Source organism: Piliocolobus tephrosceles, chromosome 2 (genome assembly GCF_002776525.5).
Source record: "Piliocolobus tephrosceles isolate RC106 chromosome 2, ASM277652v3, whole genome shotgun sequence".
Taxonomy (NCBI): domain Eukaryota; kingdom Metazoa; phylum Chordata; class Mammalia; order Primates; family Cercopithecidae; genus Piliocolobus; species Piliocolobus tephrosceles.
Genome location: NC_045435.1, coordinates 147,828,908 through 147,851,682, shown reverse-complemented (window position 1 = coordinate 147,851,682; position 22,775 = coordinate 147,828,908). Strand labels below are relative to the sequence as shown.

Here is a 22,775-nt window from a genome sequence, read left to right as displayed (position 1 = left end):
ATTGTTGCCTGAGACTCTTAGCTTACTGAATTCTGTGGGCTCACCAAGTTTGAATGCTATGTACCTCTGTAAGAGACCAACAACAAGAGCTTCTCTAGTCTCATGAGTTTGCTGGGAAGGGCTTCTTGTGAGAGACAAATGCTGCACTGTGTGCAGTGACTTTGTCCCTTCTTCCTTTCAAGAGCTGAGTTGGACTGGGGGATTGCCAAGTAAGATGAAACATGACAATCGAGCTAGTTAGCATGAATAATGTGTAACATGTCCTGATTCATTTTGGGGGTTGGGGCCTGAGGGTCTTTGACCTCAGGGTTGAAACCTCAACCAATGGGTTTAATGATAATAATGATCATTTTTATTATTTCTGTTGCCCTGAACTTTCTGGGGTGCTTCATTTTATCTTCATGTTCCTTAGTTTTGTGTATGTCATAGCTCTTTCTTCACTGGGTTGCTCTTTACTGTGTTTAGTGAATGTTTACTGGTGGTTTCCCTTTCAACTTTCTTATCTTACCCTGCAAAATAATCATTGTCAGTGATGGCACAGTAGGCCCTGCTGCAGTTACTCAAAAGGACTGTGCTAGTATGTTGTTCTGTGTCCTGATACTAGTTTTATAATTAAAATATTTTTTAAAAATCATATGTTGTTTGAGTAGATAAAAGTTGAGGAATTAGTTTTTCCTAGATACTAAAATTTCAGTCCATGAAGAATCTTAGAATATTCTTTTTTATTTTGAGATGGAGTCTCGCTCTGTCGCCCAGGCTGGAGTGCAGTGGCACGATCTCGACTCATTGCAAGCTCCGCCTCCCGGGTTCACGCCATTCTCCTGCCTCAGCCTCCCAAGTAGCTGGGACTACAGGCGTCCACCACCACCCCGGCTAATTTTTTGTATTTTGAGTAGAGATGGGGTTTCACCATGTTAGCCAGGATGGTCTCGATCTCCTGACCTTGTGATCTGCCCGCCTCGGCCTCCCAAAGTGCTGGGATTACAGGCGTGAGCCACCGCGCCCGGCCAAATCTTAGAATATTCTTACTTTTCTGCCTTCAGTTATACAGTCTCCCCCAAAATGTCAACAAGGCCAGTTTGCTGTCCACGACGGCAAGGATATAACACTGGGCAGAACATTCTTGCTAAGGTACTTGCTCTTTCCACCTGACCATTATAAGTGGGTGACTTCTTATGCCATCATTTCTCTAGAGCTTCCTGCTTACAAGAAATGGTGTTGCCTCCAAGGTTAGCATGGTGTTAGGTCATCTGAAATTTTATTTTGTACTCAGAGAGTATTTCAATATTTACAGAGCATAAAAGTAGATAATGTGATCTTCCCAAGAAGTCATCACATTGGAATAACCTTCTGAAAATAGAAATAGTCTTGATCTCACAAAAGAAACACATTAATAATTTCATCATTTTGTCAACTTAACTGGTATCTCAAATAATGTAAGCTTTGAGTCTTGAAGTACCCAATACAGAGCAAAAATTTCAAAAGTTTGAGAACTATCCTTGATTATAATTTACCTTTTTTTTTTAAAACAAAACAAAACAGAACAACCACTAACTATGACTGGAGTGAATGGAGTTTAGGATTGCCTCAGGAAATATGACGTAATAAAAGGCTGGACTCAAGAAATCCTTAAGCCCTAGGCTTGAAGTGTATTTGTTATTGATTGGGAAATCCTATTATCCTACATCAATTAACATTTAAAACAGGATCTTCTTTCTTCCTTAGCTGAGCAGATTGTCTCCATTCTAAGCACGTAAACACACATGAATGCCTGAAGGCAGAAACAGTGCTTCACAGAAAAAAAGAGCCAACTTTGTTTCCTTTTTTATTTCTTAACAAGCTTTGAAAACAAATGCCCTCATTCTGCAATACATAATCAAGAATGAAGACTGAAAAAAAAATCACATATCCTTTGACCTGCCAAATCCATACCAGAAATTTAGTCTATGTGTAAATTAAGGCATGCCCTCAAATTAAACTAAAAGGATAGTGACATGTTTTATGGCCTTACTTACAACCTAAATATTCCAATGTGGGAGATGATTGTGAAGAAATCAGGTAATAAAGCAGCTTGATAGGAGGTTTTATAGTTTAGGACTAAATTATTGGATCTATCAGCCTGAGTTCAAATCCTGGCTCTATAACCGGTAGCTGTGAGTAGCAGCACATTACTTAATCTGCCTGGACTTCAGTTTTTCAGTTCTGAAATGGGTTAATACGTAGTAGTATTTACCTTGTAGGATCATTGTGAGGATTACATGAGATAAGAAAAAATCTTAGAATAGTAAATACATGATTATTAGCTGATGTTTTTAGTGGTAGTGGTATTATAACACTATCAAGGTTCTTTCACTTCACACAACAGATATATACTCTGTCTAGCTTAAATAAGAAAACAATGCATGTAAGAAGGATACTAGTAGCTTCTAGAAGCTGAAAACAATGGGAAAACAGGTTTTGATCTCATTTGGGGATCTCAGGTGCAGAACTTCACAGACCTTCTGTGCAGTCTGCTGCCACTGAATGACTTAGGATTCAGCTCCAACGGCCTCTGTCCCTGTGAGTATTGGTTCCGGATTTAAATACCCTGTGGAGGAGATTGTGCCTGTCATGTGCCTAACCCCGAATTTTACCCCAAAGGAACTAAGAAGTTGGTCCTTTCCCAAATACAGGATGCTGACTGAGGAACAGCATTGATGTTTCATGAGTGTAATCCCATTTTTTTTTTTTCTTCCGAGATGGAGTCTTGCTCTGTCGCCGGGGCTGGAGTGCAGTGGCCGGATCTTAGTTCACTGCAAGCTCCTCCTCCTGGGTTCAGGCCATTCTCCTGCCTCAGCCTCCCGAGTAGCTGGGACTACAGGCGCCCGCGACCTCACCCGGCTAGTTTTTTGTATTTTTTAGTAGAGACGGGGTTTCACCGTGTTAGCCAGGATGGTCTCGATCTCCTGACCTCGTGATCCGCCCGTCTCGGCCTCCCAAAGTGCTGGGATTACAGGCTTGAGCCACCACGCCCAGCCTGTATAATCCCATTTTATTAGTTAAGAAAATATAATACTATAAGGCCGGGTGTGGTATCTCACTCCTGTAATCCCAGCACTTTGGGAGGCTGAGATGGGCGGATCATGAGGTCAGGAGATCAAGACTATCCTGGCTAACATGGTGAAACCCCGTCTCTACTAAAAGTGCAAAAAATTAGTTGGGTGTGGTGGTGAGCGACTGTAATCCCAGCTACTGGGGAGGCTGAGGCAGGAGAATGGCGTGAACTGGGAGGCAGAGCTTGCAGTGAGCCGAGATCCCGCCACTGCACTCCAGCCTGGGTGACAGAGCAAGACTCCGTCTCAAAAAAAAAAAAAAAAAAATTAGGTGTACATGGTGGCAGGCGCCTGTAGTTCCAGCTACTCGGGATGCTGAGGCAGGAGAATTGCTTGAACCCGGGAGGTAGAGGTTGCGGCGATCCGAGATCGTGCCACTGCACTCCAGCCTGGGTGACATTGAGAGACTCCGTCTCAAAAAAAAAAGAAAATACAATGCTGTAAAACTTTTTTCTATTTTACTCAACACAGAATACTTCTGTGACCAGCTCTGTGTGTGTGTGTGTTTTCCTTCACTCACCAAGCAATTCTCCCACTCTGAACACTAGCTGGATGTCCCATAATTCATTTCAGTTCTGTCATGACCTACCTGGATATAGCATCATATCCCACAGGATAAGGGCTCAGTCCCACAATACTGCTCCTACTTCAGATGCCAATTGCAAGTCCCAGGTTGTGACCTTTGCTTCTGACCGACTGGCTATAAATCAGGGTTCCCACCATATCCCTTCCTTGGTTTCTATAATTTGCTAGGATGGCTTACAGAACTGAAGGAAACACTTGAGTTTACTGGTTTAATATAAAGGATACACAGACGGCCAGATGAAGGGATGCACATGGCAAGGTTTGGGGAAAGGGAGTGAAGCTTCCTTTCCCTCTCCAGGTGCACGATCCCCCAGGCACCTCCACATGTTCAGCAACCTGGAAGCTTGAGACCGTAGTCTCAGCTACTTGGGAGACCGAGGCATGAGAATCGATTAAACCTGGGAGCAGAGGCTGCAGTGAGCTGAGATCGTACCACTGCAGCCTGGGCGACAGAGTGAGACAACATCTCAAAAAAAAAAAAAAAAAAAAATTTTTTTTTTCTTAGGGCTTTATCTCTACACTTTCCCTCCCCTACCTTTCTTGTAGGTTGATGGGTGGGGCTGAAGGTTCTAATCCTTTAATCCTCTAATAACCTGGTCTGTCTGGTGAGCAGCTTCATCCTGGGTTATCTATGCACTACACCTTAAGTCACCTCATTAACATAAACTCAGGTATAATCAAAAGGGGCTCTTGATGAACAATGAAAGACACTCCTCCTGCTCAGGAAATCCCAAAGGTTTTAAGAGCTCGTGACAGGAACTGGGACAAAGACCAAATATATTTCATACTATACCACAAACATATATTTTAATATAAATGATCAGGAAAAGGTCTGGAAGGATGTATGTTGTGTTGCTGACTGATTTTCTCAGAGGACTGGGGGTATAGGTATTTGAAAAATATTTTCCCCTACTCCTTCCTTTTTTCCTTGTTTCTTCTCTATTTAGTCTGTTCTCTTAAAACTGAAATTACTGTACATTTTCAAGTGGTCTTGGAATTATTGTTGGAATGCCAGTGTTTATTTATTGGTCTTAGAATAACGGCTCTAGAAAACCTTTTTCCGAGATTACTCTTCCTTCCTCCCTCCTTTCTGTGCTTTTTAAAAAACTTTTTTTTCTTAATGGAAAGTTTTAAACACCCTTAAAGGCAGAAGGGATAGTTTAATGAACTGCCTTGGACTCAGCACCCAGCTCTAATGATTATTTACATTTGCCAATTTTGTTTTATCTAACCCCCTGCTTTTATTTGCCAGAGTATTTTAGCAAGTTTCCTACATTTTTTCTTATCTTAATCGTGCAGGTATCTTCTTAATTGTTACTGACAAAGTACAAGTTGGGGTCTAGGGAACTCTGTTAGGAATTATGCAAGCCTGAATTCTCAAATACATTTCAGTTGGTGTACATTGTTGTTCTGTTTTCACATACAGTAGTCACCATTCTGAGCGTGGTTGATTTACTCACCAGTAATTGTACACACGTGTCGATACGAAATGTTATTGAATTTGTCAAAACAGAACAATACTGGCTTATTGATTGAGATGGTATCAATTCTGTTGATTAAATGTTGGGTTTCTTTTGCCTCAGCCATATATGTTCTTTAGAGCTCTGGTTTTATGTAATCTCCTGACAATTTCTTTCATCCCAGACATCCTTGGTCTGACATAATTTAATACTATTCTGTGTTTCATGGACATAAAACACAGGAGTGAGATAGTCTGATCAAGTAGAAAGAACATTCATTTGGGAACTAGGAAGTAAGAACTCTAGCCTGTCTGGGTATGGTGGTTTGAGCCTCTAATGGCAGCAACTCAGGACACTGAAATGGGAAGATCCTTTGAGCCCAGGAGTTTGAGGCTACAGTGAGCTGTGATGGGGCCACTGTATTTTAGCCTTGGAGACAGAGCAAAACCCCACCTCTAACAAAACAAAACAAAACCAAGAAAAGAATTCTAGCTTGGCCCTGCAATTTACCAAGTTCCTTAACCTTTTTGCTGTTTAGTATCTCCATCCACAGAATGAAATGGTTGGTCTAGACCTGTGCTGTACAATACGGTAGCCACTGGCCACATGAAATGTGTTTACTTTGAATTGAGATATGCTATAAGTGTAAAATACACACAGTTTTTGAAGACATCATAAGCAAAAACAATGCAGAATATCCCAGTAATTATATTTTATATGGATTATATGTTGAAATGATAATATTTTGAATATGTTGGGTTAATATATTATTGAAATTATTTCTACTGGAAAATTTGAAATTATATATATAGCTCACATTATATTTCTATTGAATTGTGCTGGTTTAGAATATTCTAGTTCATTCTCTGAAATTATATTTGGGATTGGCACAATAATATTCAGTTTACAAAAATTTTACAAAGGACTCTAACAAAGTGCTTTAGTTGGTCCCAGCATTTCTCCTTATTTTAGTATTAATAAAGATTTTTCTTATTTTGGGACTGCTATTTAAAAAGCAGCTTGGGTCTCACGTGGTGGCTCATGCCTGTAATCCTACCATTTTGGGAGGCCGAGGCAGGTGGATTGTTTGAGCCCAGGAATTCGAGACCAGGTTGGGCAACATGGCGAAAGTCCATCTCTACAAAAAATACAAAAATCAGCCAGGCATGGTGGCATGTGCTTGTAGTCCCCGCTACTCAGGAGACTAAGGTGGGAGGGAGGATGGCCTGAACCTGGGAGACAGAGGTTGTAATGAACCGAGATCGCACCACTTATACTCCAACCTGGGTGACAGAGTGAGGCCCTGTCTCAAAGTAAATAAATAATAAATAAATAAATAAATAAACAAGAAAATAAAAAAGCAGCCTGTTTTTACGAGCAGGAAAGTAGGAAGCAAATCCTTGTGATCAAAACATGGTTGGAATTTCTGTTGTTATTTTGGAGTCCATTGTTCTGAACTGTTTCAGAACAGACTGATTATTAAATTTGTCTAGTAATAGTATTTTAGTTTATGTAGAAGTTTTTTGATTATTTTTCAGCGTCATCACCTTTTTCTTTCTCTTCTCCCCGGGCTGGTGTGCAGTGGCACAATCTCAGCTTACTGCAACCTCACCATCTTGGGCTCAAGCTATCCTTTCACTTCAGCCTCTCGAGTAGCTGGAACCACAGACATGCGGCAACATGCCCAGCTAATTTTTTTTTTTTTTTTTTGTATCTTTGGTAGAGACGGATTTTGTTATATTGCCTGGGCTGGTCTCAAACTCCTGTGGTCAAGTGATCTGCCCACCTTGGCCTCCCGAAGTGCTAGGATTACAACTACCTCACCCTTTACCTTCTTTCTCTGATACATATGTGTGTATGTGTGTATATATATATACACACACACACATTCAGCAGTGGGAACTGACTGTTTTTTGTCACTATAGATTCCCTGCTTTCCTGCTTGTTTACAGTAGGAAATTTCTTTTCTGTTAACTTTTAAAATTTCGAGTTAGGCAGACCCCTCACCCTACAACCAGAATTGATTCAAAGAGACTCCCAGAGTTTTTTTTTTTTTTTTTTTTTTTGAGAGGGAGTCTTGCTCTGTTGCCCAGGATGGAGTGCAGTGGCACGATCTCCATGATCTCGGCTCACTGCAACTTCCACCTCCCAGGTTCAAGCAATTCTCCTGCCTCAGCTTCCCAAGTAGCTGGGATTATAGGCTTGCACCACCACACCCAGCTTATTTTTGTAATTATTATTATTTTTATTATTTTAGTAGAGACGGGATTTTGTCATGTTAGGCACGCTGGTCTCGAACTCCTGACCTCAGGCAATCCATCCACCTCGGCCTCCCAAAGTGGTGGGATTATAGGCGTGAGCCATGACACCTGGCCTTTTTTTTTTTTGCAACAGAGTCTGGCTCTGTCACCCAGGCTGCAGTGCATTGGTGCAGTCTCAGCTCACTGCAACTTCCGCCTCCCAGGTTCAAGCTATTCTCTGGCCTCAGCCTCCCAAGTAGCTGGGATTACAGGAACCCACCACCACGCCTGGCTAATTTTTGTGTTTTTAGTAGAGATGGGTTTTATTGTGTTGACCAGGCTGGTCTCGAACTCCTGATCTCAGGTGATCCGCCTGCCTCAGCCTCCCAAAGTGCTGGGATTATAGGTGTGAGCCACTGCGCCCGGCCTGAGACTCCCAGCGCTTTTTAAGGAAGGTCAAGAATTAGCTTTAACAATCACACTAGAGCTTACTTCTTGAGTATTATGAAGAAAATACCAGTATTTTTCTCATGGATATTTCAAATATTTAAATCATTTAGGCAGATCATTTGACTCAACACATTTTCTTTGGTCATATGACATTTGCGTAGACTTGTACCATATAATCGCCCCCTCAGTTCCCATTTACACATGTACTGTGCAGATACCAAAGGATGTAAACATGGGGCCCAGCTAGCACAATGACACAGCCTTCTCAATTGAGCCAGCATATTCCTCTGGCTGGGTGTCCACTGTTGGCTAATGCAGGCTTTCAGATGCTGGTTTCAGAGTTTTCAGGAGCTGTGAGTCGGGCACAGCAGGAGTTAAGGGATAATACTGGTAATATTTTATCTGCTCATTTGATATAAGTTATGTCTCCTTGGCGTCCTCTGGTCGTGAAGTCCTGTTTGATACTCCCTTCAAGTCCCTCCCTCTAGCGCTGGCTGAATTTAGGCTTTTCCTCATTATTCCTTGCCCGCGTCTGCTGCAGCTTCTGGAGTTCTTATTTCCATTCCTGCATACCTGGCTTTCCCATAAACTGATGATACAATGTGTCACACTCTCCTGCTTAACCCCTCTGAACTTTCCATTATCCTCAGAGAGAAGGGTGATCTGCAGTTGAGCAAGCAGTTTCAGTTCATTGAGGCCTCTTTATTTTCAAAGCTTTTCTCCAGTTATCTTCATTGCATTTTGGCCATCAGGCTGCTCCATGTTCTCCAAAGGTTCTTTGAACTTTCTCCCCCTTCTGCCTTAGAATCTGGAAGCTCACACCACCTGCAATGCCTTTCCTTCATTTTCTGCCAGGGAATTCTGCTTATCCTCCAAGGCTTGACTACAGAACTCTAGAGAATAAAGGCCTTCTTAGAGCTCTATGGCAATGTTCCTTCTTATATAACCATAATTATATACCAATATGTACTGAACTGTGATTAAGAGTTGACTTTTTCTCTAGTTTGTAATATATTTAGTGCGTTGAGCATACTTGTACTTATTCTTTTGTTGATAAATAGTCATTGAATTCAATAATGCTAAAATGAGGGCTGGTTGCATTTATTTGCAGAGGAGCTTTCAAAGTTTGTAATCTATACCTACTGTGTCCAACACAGTAGCCACTAGCCATTGTGTGGCTATTGAACACTTGCAGTTTCACTAGTTTGAATTGTGCTGTAAGTGTGAAATGTACACAGGTTTTTTGGACTTAGTAAAACAAGAGGAATGTAAATAGTAACTTTTAATATTGCATAGATATTGAAAGAATAATACTTTGGTATATTTTAGGTTAAGTAAAATGTGTTATTAAATGAATTTCACCTATTTTATCTTTTTAAACACAGCTACTGGAATACTTAAATTTACGTATGTGGCTTGCATTATATTTCTACTGGACTGCTGTCATCTAATGGGCTCCCACTCTTAGGCTTCTCTTTTTTTTCCATTCCAGATCTGAGATTACAGAAAATGAAACCACTTTTAAATGATAAGCCTTTTTGCACATTAGTCAATTTGACAGATTTCATTGCAGTCATTAATTTTACCTCTTCTCACCTCAATGCCAAATTCCCATGAACAAAAAATGTATTTGAGCAGCCTTTAAATCCTACTGTGTTATTTGCTTCTGGTCCAGAGGAGCAGGGACGTGTTAGCTGCCTGCCCAGCTGCTGCCTGTTCACACTGCAGGGCATGTGAGGACTGGCTGGCTGTCTTCACAAGAAGTGCAGGCCAGTGATACATGGAGCCAGCCAGAGCTCAGTGAGGGTCACAGCACACAGTGACAGTGTGCTTCCTGTTCTCAGCAAGGTTGACAGCTGCACCGTGATTCTTGGCAGCAGTCTTATGGCGGGTCACTCTCTGGCACCCTGGGTGTTTGCAAGTCTGACACAGCACCGAGAGGTGCCAAGGTACACCCTTCTGGAGAGATCTAAAGAAGGCAAAGCCTCCCCTCATCCCCTCACTTGCACCTTCTGTCTGCTTGCTTGTGCCCTTCACACAAAGTGGACACTGGGGGAACTGTGGCCCACCAAAAGGTATCAACTTTGCCACAACTCAAGGGTTGGTCAATCTTGGGTAATTAGTGTATATCAGTGCTTTGTATCAGGCTCTTGGGAGACTATTTAAAGTAAAAGCAGGATTCTTTAATGATCAAATTCAGGTGGAGGAAAGATTGTAAAAAAACTTTTGATTTGCAAATAATTAAATATTTACATAAAAGTCATGAGAATAATAATGAAGAATATCCCATAAATTCTTTGCCTAGATTTACCTATTAGTAACATTTTATTCTATTTGCTGTTATTGGCTCATATATATATATGTATAAATGTATATAGAGAGTCTCATATATGTAATATATATATGAGTCTTTATGTATAAATTGTTTTTTCTGGAACTGTATGGGAATAAATTACTTATATATCATAGCCCTTCCTCCCCTAAATATTTCAATATACAGTTCCTAATAATAAGGTTTCCTATTTTTGAAATGGAGTCTCACTCTGCTGCTCAGGCTGGAGTGCAGTGGTGTGATCTTGGCTCACTGCAACCTCCACCTCCTGGATTCAAATGATTCTTGTGCCTCAGCCTCCCAGGTAGCTGGGATTACAGGTGTCTGCCATCATGACTGGCTAATTTTTTAATTTTTAGTAGAGATGGGGTTTCATCATATTGGCTAGGCTGGTCTCAAACTACTGACCTCAAATGATCTGCCCACCTCAGCCTCCCAGAGTGTTGGGATTACAGGCATGAGCCACCGCGCCCGGCCAAGGTTTTCTGTTAATAACCTCAGTTCAATTACCAACTTTAGTAAATTTACCGTTAATATAATACTTTTATCTAATCTACTCTTTGTTTTCTAATTTTATCTGTTGACCCAAAAATATTCTTTATAATATATTTTCCATTAAGCATCCACTCAAGAATGACATGTCTGTTTAGTTGTCATGTCTCTTTGGTTTTCTTTAATCTGGAGTTCCTCAGCATTTTTATTTTATTTTTTGACTTTTATAACATTGACATTTTGATGGAGGAATGTTTTAAATTTTAAAAACAAACTCTTTAAAGAGCTAGGAAAAATACATTTTTTGTTATTTTTCGGTTATGTAGAAAAAACCTTTGCAAGCAAAACCTCAAAGAACTGCCAAATGTAGATATGACTTTCTAAACAAATTAACATTTCTCTACAACCAAACCAAATAAACCAAACAAACCCCTCCCCACCAAATACATAAACATTTGCAATGAATATGGCAGACTAAAGGTTAGTACATAAGGTTTATTCAAGGTGGTAAGAAAAAGACTAACATCCTAGAAAACCAAGCAAAGGAACTCAAGTTGGCAGTACACAGGAGATCAAATACAAATGGCCCATATTATGAAAAACAAACAACTCCCTGGTCTTTCCGTTGAATGCAGATCAAAACAGTGGAGGGTGCTTATTAATTTTCAAAAGATTGGTTAAATTACCAAAGATGGTTCTCCACTGTAGGCAAAGCATAGGAAAAAGGAATATTCTCTCACTACAGATACAGTGTACATTGATGCACATCTTGATGAAGGAGGTTAAATTAGGGAGCAATACATCAGAGCTTTAAATAGCAGCGACTTAATATCTTGAGTTTTGTGGCAGGTTGACTGCTATAGATTTCTGCATTGTTGCTTACAGATTTTTATTTTATTTTTGAGTTTTTAATATGCTCCTAGACTCATAAATAATAGAAGCCTGTCTCTTTTAAGAAAACATACTTTTAGATAATTGAAGGGAGCCTATTTGCATCAAAACGTCTTCTTTATAAAATATTAAGATAAGGGTTTCTTTTAATAATGAGTGACTCTTTTTTGGTTTAATATGAATTGATTGTCAGTATAGTAAATAGTTTAGCTTTGCACTTAGAGTGAGGTTCACCTGGGTGTTGACATGGGTTGGGATTAATCAGGTGACTGGTAAATCTAGAGATAGGTTAAACAAATCTAATTCTGGTCAGCATCCCCAAAGAGCCAGGAGTAGTCTCTGGATTTGGTAGAGATGCGGTTGTTTAAGGAAAGTGGTATTTTAGGAAGACTACCCTGGCAGCAGAGAGAGCAGTCTGGGGGGCTATTTTATTACTGTAGGTCTGACATTCCAGTGGAACAAAAGTAGGAAGGGGGAACGCAGTGTCTCTGAAAGAGAACGAGGAAGCTCAGTGGAGTCTGGTGGCTGGTAATGGGTGGAAGGTAAAGGACACTGAAGGAATGAATGATGGGCTTGTTGGCAGAAACAGGGCCAGCAAGAGGTAGCTGCCATTTTGAGGAGGGCCACGAGGAGTTCAGTCTTCGAGTCATTTTCCATGATGGTGGTGCACCTATTTTGTTGGGATAGGGAGGATGGAAGGTGGGGTTTGGGGAAGATTGGAGCTGGAGAAGAGATTAGCTGGTGATGTGTATGTGTTGAGAACAGAAAGCTCAGTGCTAGTTCCTCAGAGACTGAGTTAGGTGAGAACTGAAAAGGATTTTTGGTCAAAAGAGATCTGCAGTTGGCCTCCTTGGAGAGGGGCTACGTTGGAGGGTCTGAGAAGTCGGCACATTTAGACAACTATGTATTTATATAGTGTAGTCATAGCTGTTCTTGTCTGGTGTTCTTATTACGGGAAGCTTCTCTTTGATAGCAACTTGTCTGGACCTTTTCCCCCCTTCCCCATCAGACTGTCCACTCCATCTACTTTCATTTGATCTTCCTCCACCTCATTGTTTATTCTAGGAAGCTTAAGCTTTCTCGTGCAATACCCTCCTGCCTCAGTGTACCCCCTACCACCCCAGACCTACGTTTATTTCACTCTCAGAGGAAGAGATATCCTCTTCTGCTGTGAAAGTTACTCACTCTTTGTACAGTAGAGCCTTTCTTCTCTTCTGGGAAACTGTTGCTGCTTTATTTACATTTTCCCCCATCTCCACCTCCCTATTCCTTTCTACTTTGGGTTTCACACAGAGCTCTGAGGAGAGATCACACATTGCAATATGGTAATAAATAAATAAATAATAAATACATGCAAAAAAAGTCACAAAACCACAAACACATTTCATTACGGGCAGAGTCAGAGGGAAACGAGCCTCCCCAGGTCTCACTTAAGCATTTTAATTTTTGTGAGGTCTGTTCTTCAAAATATGCAAAAAGTTGGTTCTAAACAGTGGTTTTAAAACTGCAGAATCCCAACAAGGGAATGGGATGGGTTCTTGAGCCTTCTGAAAATAGAAGCTTTCACCTCTATTTCATCCAGAGCAACTCCTTCTAATTCTGATTAGTAATTTATTTTGGTAAAGTGTTTTGTGGCTTTAAAAAAGTAAGCTACTATTTCAAAAGTAAATTATGGCATGTACTTCCATGAGTTAAATCTACTGTATGTTAGCACCTTAGATGGTTTCATATTATGGAGCATCTGAAGGAATTTACTTGATATTATATACTGATTGCTTTCATAGCTTAGCACAAAAAGAGATTAGAAGTTTATAAGACAGGCCAGATGCAGAGGCTCACAACTATAATCCTAGCACTTTGGGAGGCCAAGGTGGGAGGACTGCTTGAGCCCAGGAGTTTGAGACTAGCCTGGGCAACATAGTGAGACTCCATCTCTATGTCTGTTAATTAAAAAAAAGTTTATAAGACAAAAATAGTCCTAAATAAAATTATTTCTGTAAATAACTGACATAAAAATGTTGACCTAGTTGTCTTCAGAATGAGGCCTGTTTCCCAAAGGCTTCAGACTGACCTCAAGGAAAATTTTGCAGTCTTAAGAAAAAGATGACCCAGCAAATGTTCTACCTAAAATGAAGTCTGATTTTGGGTTCTTTTAGAAAGTGATGAGGCAGTGTATTGTATAGCCAAATAGAAAATATATTTAAACATTAATTTTTGTGTTCACACACACACATCATTTTTCTTTTTTCTCTCTTTCTCTCTTTCTCTCTTTCTCTCTCTCTCTCTCTCTCTCTTTCTGTCTCTGTCTCTCTCTCTCTCTCTCTCCTTTTTGCGTGGGGGACAGAGTCTTGCTGTCTCCCAGGCTTCAGTGCAGTGGTGCAATTTTGGCTCACTGCAGCCTCTGCCTCCCGGGTTCAAGTGATTCTCCTGCCTCAGACTCCCAAATAGCTGGGACTACAGGCATGCGCCACCACACCTGGCTAATTTTTGTGTTTTTAGTAGAGACAGGGTTTTGCCACACTAGCCAGGCTGATCTCAAACTCCTGACTTCAGGTGATCCACCTGCCTTGGCCTCCCAAAGTGCTGGGATTACAGGCGTGAGCCACTGCGCCCTGCCTAGATGTAATTTTTCTATGATGTAAATTATTTATATACTTAGAAACAATGTAATTGATTATTCTTTTTCTATTTGATAATGCAATAATATGGTGTTGACATTTTATTCAACACTGCTGAAGTCAGACAGATTATAAAGATTACTTCCCCTTTTCTTACCTTTTAAAAATGCTGTTTTGAGCTGGGCATGGTGGCTCACACCCATAATCTCAGCACTTTGGGAGGCCAAAGTGGATGGATCGCTTGAGCTCAGAAGTTCGAGACCAACCTGGACAACATGGTGAAACCCCATCTCTACGTAAGAATACAAAAACTAGCTGGGCATGGTGGTATGTACCTGTAGTCCCAGCTATTTGGGAGACTAAGGTGGGAGGATTACCTGAGCCCAGAAAAGTTGAGGCTGTAGTCAGCCATAATTGTGCCACTACAATCCAGCCTGGGTGACAGAGTGAAACCCTCTCTCAAAATAAATAAATAAATAAATAAAAATTTAAAAAGAGGGCCGGGCGCGGTGGCTCAAGCCTGTAATCCCAGCACTTTGGGAGGCCGAGACGGGTGGATCACGAGGTCAGGAGATCGAGACCATCCTGGCTAATACGGTGAAACCCCGTCTCTACTAAAAAATACAAAAACCTAGCCGGGCGAGGTGGTGGGCGCCTGTAGTCCCAACTACTCGGGAGGCTGAGGCAGGAGAATGGCGTAAACCCGGGAGGCAGAGCTTGCAGTGAACTGAGATCCGGCCACTGCACTCCAGCCTGGGCGACAGAGCGAGGCTCCATCTCAATAAAAAAAAAAAAAAAAAAAAAAAAAAAATTAAAAAAGAAAGAAAGAAAGAAAAACAACCTGTGTTGGAGGCGGGGCATAGTGGCTTACACCTGTAATTCCAGCACTTTGGGAATCTGAGATAGGAGTATCCCTTGAGCCCAGGAGTTCAAGACTAGCCTGGGCAATATGGTGAAACTTTGTGCCAACAGAAAATACAAAAAAAATTAGCCAGGTATGGTGGTACACATCTATAGTACCAGCCACTTGGAAGGCTGAGGTGGGAGGATCACTTAAGCTCAGGAGGTTGAGGCTGCAGTGAGCCGAGATCACACCATTGCACTCCAACCTGGGTGACCAAGGGAGACCCCATCTCAACACTGCCCCACCCCCCAGAAATGCTGTATTGGGGTGCACACCCATGCATGTTTCTCATCACAGGCCCATCACTCTTCCTTTCAATTTCTTTTCTGTATTAGAGAGGAATGAAAGGTGAGTGGCCTCTACCACTCTAATTTTAACCCCTTTAATCTGTCTTCCTCTAGGACATTTGTGTCATTTAAAAACAAATAGAGGTTGTTTTGTTTTGTTTTGTTTTTTTGAGACGGAATCCCACTCTCTCGCCCAAGCTGGAGTGCAATGGCACAATCCCGGCTCACCACAACCTCCACCTCCCAGATTCAAATCATTCTCCTGCCTCAGCCTCTCAAGTAGCTGGGATTACAGGCGCATGCCACTACACCTGGCTAATTTTTGTGTTTTGAGTAGAGACGGGGTTTCACCATGTTGCCAGGCTGGTCTTGAACTCCTGACCTCGTGGTCCACCTGCCTGGGCCTCCCAAAGTGCTGGGATTACGGGCGTGAGCCACCGTGCCCTCCTGAGATTTTTTAAAGGGTACAAAATTACAGCTCGATAGGAAGAATAAGTTCTAATGTTCTATGCCACTGTGAGATGACTATGGTTATGGTTAAAAATAATATCTAGTTTCAGATATCTGGATGGATGATATCGAGTGTCTCCAACATAAAGAAATGATAAATGTTTGAGATGATGAATATGCTAATTATACTGATCTGATCACTATATATTAAATATATCAAAATATTGCTGGGTACCTCATAAATATGTACAATTATATGTTAATTAAAATGAGGAAATAATTTAATTTTTTTTGAGTTTTATTAAGGTTTAATTAACAAAAATGTATATATTTATTGTATATGATGTGATATTTTGAGATATATACATTGTAAAATGATTAAATCAGGCTAATTAGCATATCTGTCAACTCACATACTTTTAATTTTTGTGGTGAAAATATTTAAAATTGATTCTGTTGGCAATTTTCAATTATATAATTACAATGCATTATTATTAACTATAGTCACCATGCCATGCAATTGATCTCCAGAACTTCTGTGTAAATGAAACTTTGTACTCTTTGACCAACATCTGTATGCATACCCCACATTCCAAGTCCCTGGTAACCATCATTTTACTTTCTGCTTCTCTGAGTTTGACTTTTTAAGATTCTACATATAAGTGAGATCATGCAGTATTTGGCTTTCTGTGCCTGGCTTATTTCACTTAGCATTAAGACAGGCTCTCACTTTGTTGTCCAGGCCAGAATGCAGTGGTGCAATCATAGTTCACTGTAGCCTCAAACTCCTAGGCTCAAGGGATCCTCTTGCCTTAGGTTGCTAAGTAACTGGGACTACAGATCCAAGCCATCATACTTAGCTAATTAAAAAAACTTCTTTTTTTGTAGAGACAGGGTCTTGCCATCTTACCAAGGCTGGTCTTGAACTGGGATCCAGCAATCCTCCTGCTTCAGCCTTCCAAAGTGCTAGGATTACAGGTGCGAGCCACTATGCCTGGCCGTTTCCTTAGTTTTTAAGACTGAATAGTATTCGATTGTGTTAATATGATACATTCTCTTTATCCATTCATCTGTTGCGGTGGACACTTAGGTAAATTCCATATTTTGGCTATTGTGAATAATGCTGCAGCAAATATGGGAATGCAGATGTCTTTTTGACATACCGATTTCCTTTTCTTTGGATACATATCCAGAAGTGGAATTGCTGGGTCGGGTCATATCATAGTTCTTTTGGATTTTTTGAGACATATCCATATGGTTTACCATACTGGCTGTACTAATTTACATTCCCACCAACAGTGTGCAAGAGTTCATTTTTCCCACATTCTTGCCAACATTCATCTTTCATCTTTTTGATAATAGCTATCCTGAGCATGAAGTGATATCTCATTGTGATTTTAATTTGCATTTCTCTGATTAGTGATGTTGAACATTTTTCCATATATACCTGTTGGCCATTTGTATGTCTTCTTTTGAGAAATGTCTATTCATATCCTTTGCACATTTTAAAATTGGGTTGTTTTCTTACCATTAAGTTGTATAAGTTCCTTATATATTTTGGATATTAGCCTCTTATCGAATGTATGGTTTGAAAATGTTCTCTCCCATTCCATAGGTTATTTCTTTACTCTGTTGATTGTTTCTTTTGCTATATAGAAGCTTTTTAGTTTGATGCAGTCCAGTTTGTCTGTTTTTGTTTTGTTGCCTGTGCTTTTTGATCATATTCAAAAAATCTTTGCCAAGACCAATGTCAAGAAGCTTTTTCCTATGTTTCTTTCTAGTAGTTTTACAGTTTCAGGTCTACATTTAAGTCTTTAGTCCATTTTGAGTAGGTTTTTGTATATGGTTTGAGATAAAGGTCTAATTTCATTTTTTTGCATGTGGATATCCTGTTGTCCCAACAGCATTTGTTGAAGAGACTGACCCTTCCCCTTGGCATCTTTGTTGAAAATCAGTCGACTATAAATGGATGGATTTCTGGGCTGTCTATTCTGTTCAGTTGGTCTATGTATTTGTTTTTTATGTTGGTACCATTTTGTTTTGATTGCGATAGCTTTGTAGTGGATTTTGAAATCAAGTGTAGTGTGATGACCCTGCCTTTGTTCTTTTTGCTCAAGATTGCTTTGGCTATTTGGAGTCTTATATGGTTCTGTACAGATTTTAGGATTATTTTTTCTATTTCTGTGAAAAATGTCATTGGAATTTTGATGGGGATTGCATTGAATCTGTAGATCGCTTTGGGTATTATGGACATTTTAACAGTATTAATGCTTCCAACCTGTGAACATAAAAGATATCTTATCACTTATTGGTGTCTTCTTCACTTTTTTTTTTTTGGAGATGGAGTCTTGCCCTGTCACCCAGGCTGGAGTGCAATGGCACAATCTCAGCTCACTGCAGCCTCCGCCTCCCAGGTTCAAGTGATTCTCCTGCCTCAGCCTCCTGAGTAGCTGAGATTACAGGCGTGTACCACCACACCCGGCTAATTTGTTTAATCTTTAGTGGAGATGGGGTTTCACTATGTTAGCCAGGCTGGTCTCGAACTCCTGACCTCGTGATCTGCCTGCCTCAGCTTCCCAAAGTGCTGAGACTACAGGTGTGAGCCACTGTGCCCAGCCTACTTTCTTTTATCAGTGTTTTTTAGTTTGCAGTGTACATATCTTTCACCTCCTTGGTTAAATTTATTCCCAGGTATTTAACTGTTTTTGATGCTATTATAAATGAGATTGTTTTCTTGATTTTTTGTTTTGTTTTGATAGTTTGTTGTTAGTATACAGAAACAGGGCTGGGCATGGTTACTCTTGCCTGTAATCCCAGTGCTTTAGAAGGCTGAGGTGGAAGGACTGCTTGAGACCAGGATTTGAGAAGACCAGCTTGGGCAACATCGTGAGGCTCCATCTCTATTAAAAAAGAAAAAAGAAAAGAACAGAAAAAAAAAAAATAGTACTGGTCTTTGTGTGTTGATTTTGTATCCTGCAACTTTACTGAGTTTGTTTATTAGTTTTAAAAGTTTTTTGATGGAGTCTTTAGGGTTTTCTGTTTATAAAACTATGTTATCTGCAGAGACAATTTAACTTCTTCCTCCCTGATTTAGATACTTTTCATTTCTTTTTCTTGCTTAATTGCTTTGGCTAGGACTTCCAATACTATGTGGAATAGAAGTGGCAAGAGTGGGTATCTTTGTCCTGTTTTTAATCTTAGAGGAAAAGCTTTCAGCTTCTCACCATTGAGTGTGATGTTAATTGTGGGTTTGTCACATATGGCCTTTTGGTGTTTCGGTACAGCATGTTCCCTCTATGCCTAATTTGTTGAGAGAGTTTTTATCATGAAAGGATGTGGAATTTTGTCAAATGCTTTTTCTGTATCTTTAGGGATTACCATATGATTTTTCTCCTTCATTCTGTTAATGTGCTGTATCAATTTATCGTGGAACCATCCTGGGATTAATTCCTCTTGCTCGTGGTGAAGGATTCTTTTAATCTGCTATTGAATTCAGATTGCTGGTTTTCTGTTGAAGATTTTTGTGTCCATGTTCATCAGGGATATGGGCCTGTAATATTCTTTTCTTGTAGTGTCCTCGTCTGGCTTTGGTATCAGTATAATGCTGACCTTTTAAAGTGAGTTTGGAAATATGCATCCCTCTTCAATTTTTTGAAGAGTTTTTTTTTTTTTTTTTTTTTTTTTTTTTTTTTAGAATTTCACTTTGTCATTCAGGCTGGAGTATAGTGGTACAAGCATGGGTCACTGCAGCCTTGGTCTTGTGGGTTCAAGCGATCCTCCTACCTCGGCCTCTTGAGTAGCTTGGACTACAGGCATATGACACCACACCTGTCTAATCTTTATTTATTTTTATTTTTTGTAGAAACAGGGTCTCACTATGTTGTGCAGGCTGGTCTTGAACTCCTACGCTTAAGCACTTCTCCTACCTCAGCCTCCTGAAGTGCTGGGATTATAGGCATGAGCCACTGCACTTGGGCTTTTTGACGAGTTTGAGAAGTAGTGTTAGTTCTTTTTAAAGTGTTTGGTAGAATTCAGCCTTGAAGCCATCAGGTTCTGGGTTTTTCCATGATGGAAGATTTTTTTATTTAATTACTGATTCAGTCTCCTTTCTTGTTATTAGTTTGTTCAGATTTTATATATTTTCATGATTTAGTTGTGGTAGGTTGTACATTTCCAGGAATTTACCCATTTCTTTTAGATTATCCAATGTATTGACATAATTGTTCGTCATAATCTCTTATAATTCTTTGTATTTCTGTGGTATCAGTTATAATGTCTTCTTTTCATTTCTTATTTTGAGTCTTGTCTTTTTTTTCTTTTGCAGTCCAGCTAAAAGTTTGTCCCTTTTTTTTATCTTTTCGAAGAACCAACTTTTAGTTTTGTTGATCTTTTCTATTGTTTGTCTTGTTTCCATTTATTTCTGCTCTGATCTTTTTTTGTTTACTCTTTCTAGTAACTTTGGACTTTAGTTTGTTCTTCTTTTTCTAGTTCTTTGAGGTATAACATTAGGTTGCTTATTTGAGATCTTTTTTCTTTTTTTAATATAGGCATTTATTGCTGTAAGCTTCTTTCTTTGAACTGCTTTTGCTGCATTTTATAAGTTTTGGTATGTTGTATTTCCACTTCTGTTTGTCTTAAGGTACTTTTAAATTTCCCTTTTAAGTTCTTCTCTGACCCACTGGTTGTTCAGGAGCATGCTGTTTAATTTCCACCTATTTGTAAATTTTCCAAAATTCCTCCTGTTAATGATTTATATAGGTTGGTCCAAAATAATTGCGGTTTTTGCCATTGAAAGGAATGGCAAAAATGCAATTATTTTTGCACCAATCTCATAGTTTCCTACCAGTGTGGTTGGAATAGACACTTGGTATGATTTCAGTCTTTTAAAAGTTGTTAAGACTTGTTTTATGGCCTATCATCTGATCTGTCCTAGAGAAAATTTCATGTGCACTTGAGAAGAATGCATATTCTACTCTTACTGGATGGAATGTTCTGTATATGTCTGTTAGGTCCATTTTCTTTAAAGTGTAGTTCAAGCCCAGTGCTTTGTCATTGATTTTCTGTGTAAATGATTTATCCATTGTTGAAAGTGTAATATTAAAGTCTCCTACTATTATTGTATTTCATTCTATCTCTCAGATATTTATTTATTTATTTATTTATTTATTTATTTATTTATTTATTTTTGAGCTGGAGTGTTGCTCCATTGCCCACGCTGGAGTGCAGTGGCATTTTCTAGGTTCACTGCAGCCTCCAACTCCCAGGTTCAAGTGATCCTCTCCCGTCAGCCTCCCAGGTAGCTGGAATTACAAGCATGTGTCACCACATCCAGCTATTTTTTTGTATTTTTAGTACAGATGAGGTTTCACCATGCTGGCCCCACTGGTCTCAAACTCCTGACCTGAAGTGATCCACCCACCTTGTCCTCCTAAAGTGCTGGGATTACAGGCATGAGCCACTGTGCCCAGCTCAGATTTATTAATGTTTGCTTTATATTATATTATATATTTTATATATTTACAGCAAACATTAGGTGCTGTAACATTAGGTACATATATATTTACAATTGTTATATCCCCTTGATGAATTGATCCTTTTGGTCTCTCTGTATAGTTTTTTTTTTTTTTTTGAAATGGAGTCTCCCTGTCTCGCCAGGCTGGAGTGCAGTGGTGTGATGTCTGCTCACTGCAATCTCTGCTTCCCAGGTTCAAGCAATTCTCCTGCCTCTGCCTCCTGAGTAGCTAGGACTGCAGGCGTGCGCCACCATGCCCAGCTAATTTTTGTATTTTTAGTAGAGATGGGGTTTCACCATATCGGACAGGCTGGTCTCGAACTCCTGACCATGTGACTGCCTTGGCCTCCCAAAGTGCTGGGATTACAGGCGTGAGCCACCACGCCCAGCCAGTTTTTGACATAAAGTCCATTTTTTCTGACATAAACATAGCTACTCCTGCTCCTTCAGGATCCCCTACTCCTTGGTATTTAATCCTCTTAACTTTCTGAAAATGCATTTGTTTAGATATCTTAGTTTGAGCTCCCCGAGAAACAGACTGTGAGACAAGGATTTGAGTGCAGGTAGTTTATTTGGGATGAGAGTAGGAGAGTGAAAAGTGAAACAATGAGGAAACGGTGGCCAATAAATAGTGAATTACTAAGCCAGCTCTCACTGTGGGCAACTGGTACTTAATTCTGTGGGGGAAAAATTGGGAGCTGGTATAGAACACTTACCTCAGAGTTATTCCATCTGAAGAGTGAGGAAATGAGTATTTATACCCTAACTTCTTTAGTCTTTGGCTAAGAGCTGCTCTTGAGGGGTATCTAGGTGGCAGAGTAGGTTAGGGTGATAAGAAAAGCCCTTAGGCCAAATGGAGCTGCTGGTAGTTGGAAACCAGGAGTTGTGGTAAGGAGGAGGGATATATAAGTGGATATTAGTAGTATCCTCTATCCCAGGCTTCTGACTCAGCATTGTGGCTCAATGGTGAGTGCATCATGGTCTTCAAAGTAGATTGATCCATGTCCACCACCTACCAGATGTTCCTCAATAGCCTTTAGTTTCATCTCCCTTTAAAAGAACGAGGAATAATCTATCACTTTTTAAAACGTATTTTAATCTTTCTTTAAAAATCATTTCAAGCACTTTAATGTTCAAGCATTTTTAGGCCAGTACACTTGGAGCTATACCTAAGAGGATCGTTCTTGAAGTGCTGCCTCCTGTTTTGTGGCAAACATAGTAATAGATGTTGGGGATAACAAATAAAAGACATGATTCCAGCCCAGAGGAGTTCCTGGGCGAGTGGGTGATTATTAGATGGTTTATCTAGAGATCCTTTTTCAAGTGAAAAGGGACTTGAAGTGAATCATTTAATCAACAAAAATATGTTTGTAGGTGTTTTAGAATTTGGGTCAAATCTTTTTCAGTTTCAAACCCTAGCTCTGCCTTGTTGGCTGAGTGACATTTGATGAAACAATATTTA

General features: G+C 39.9%; 1 protein-coding gene across 3 annotated transcripts in view; it reads left to right on the top strand.

Annotated features, from left to right (window-relative positions):
• Positions 1-22,775, top strand: part of KAT2B (lysine acetyltransferase 2B) — a 117,680-nt gene that overhangs the window by 33,099 nt on the left and 61,806 nt on the right. The window lies entirely within an intron of this gene.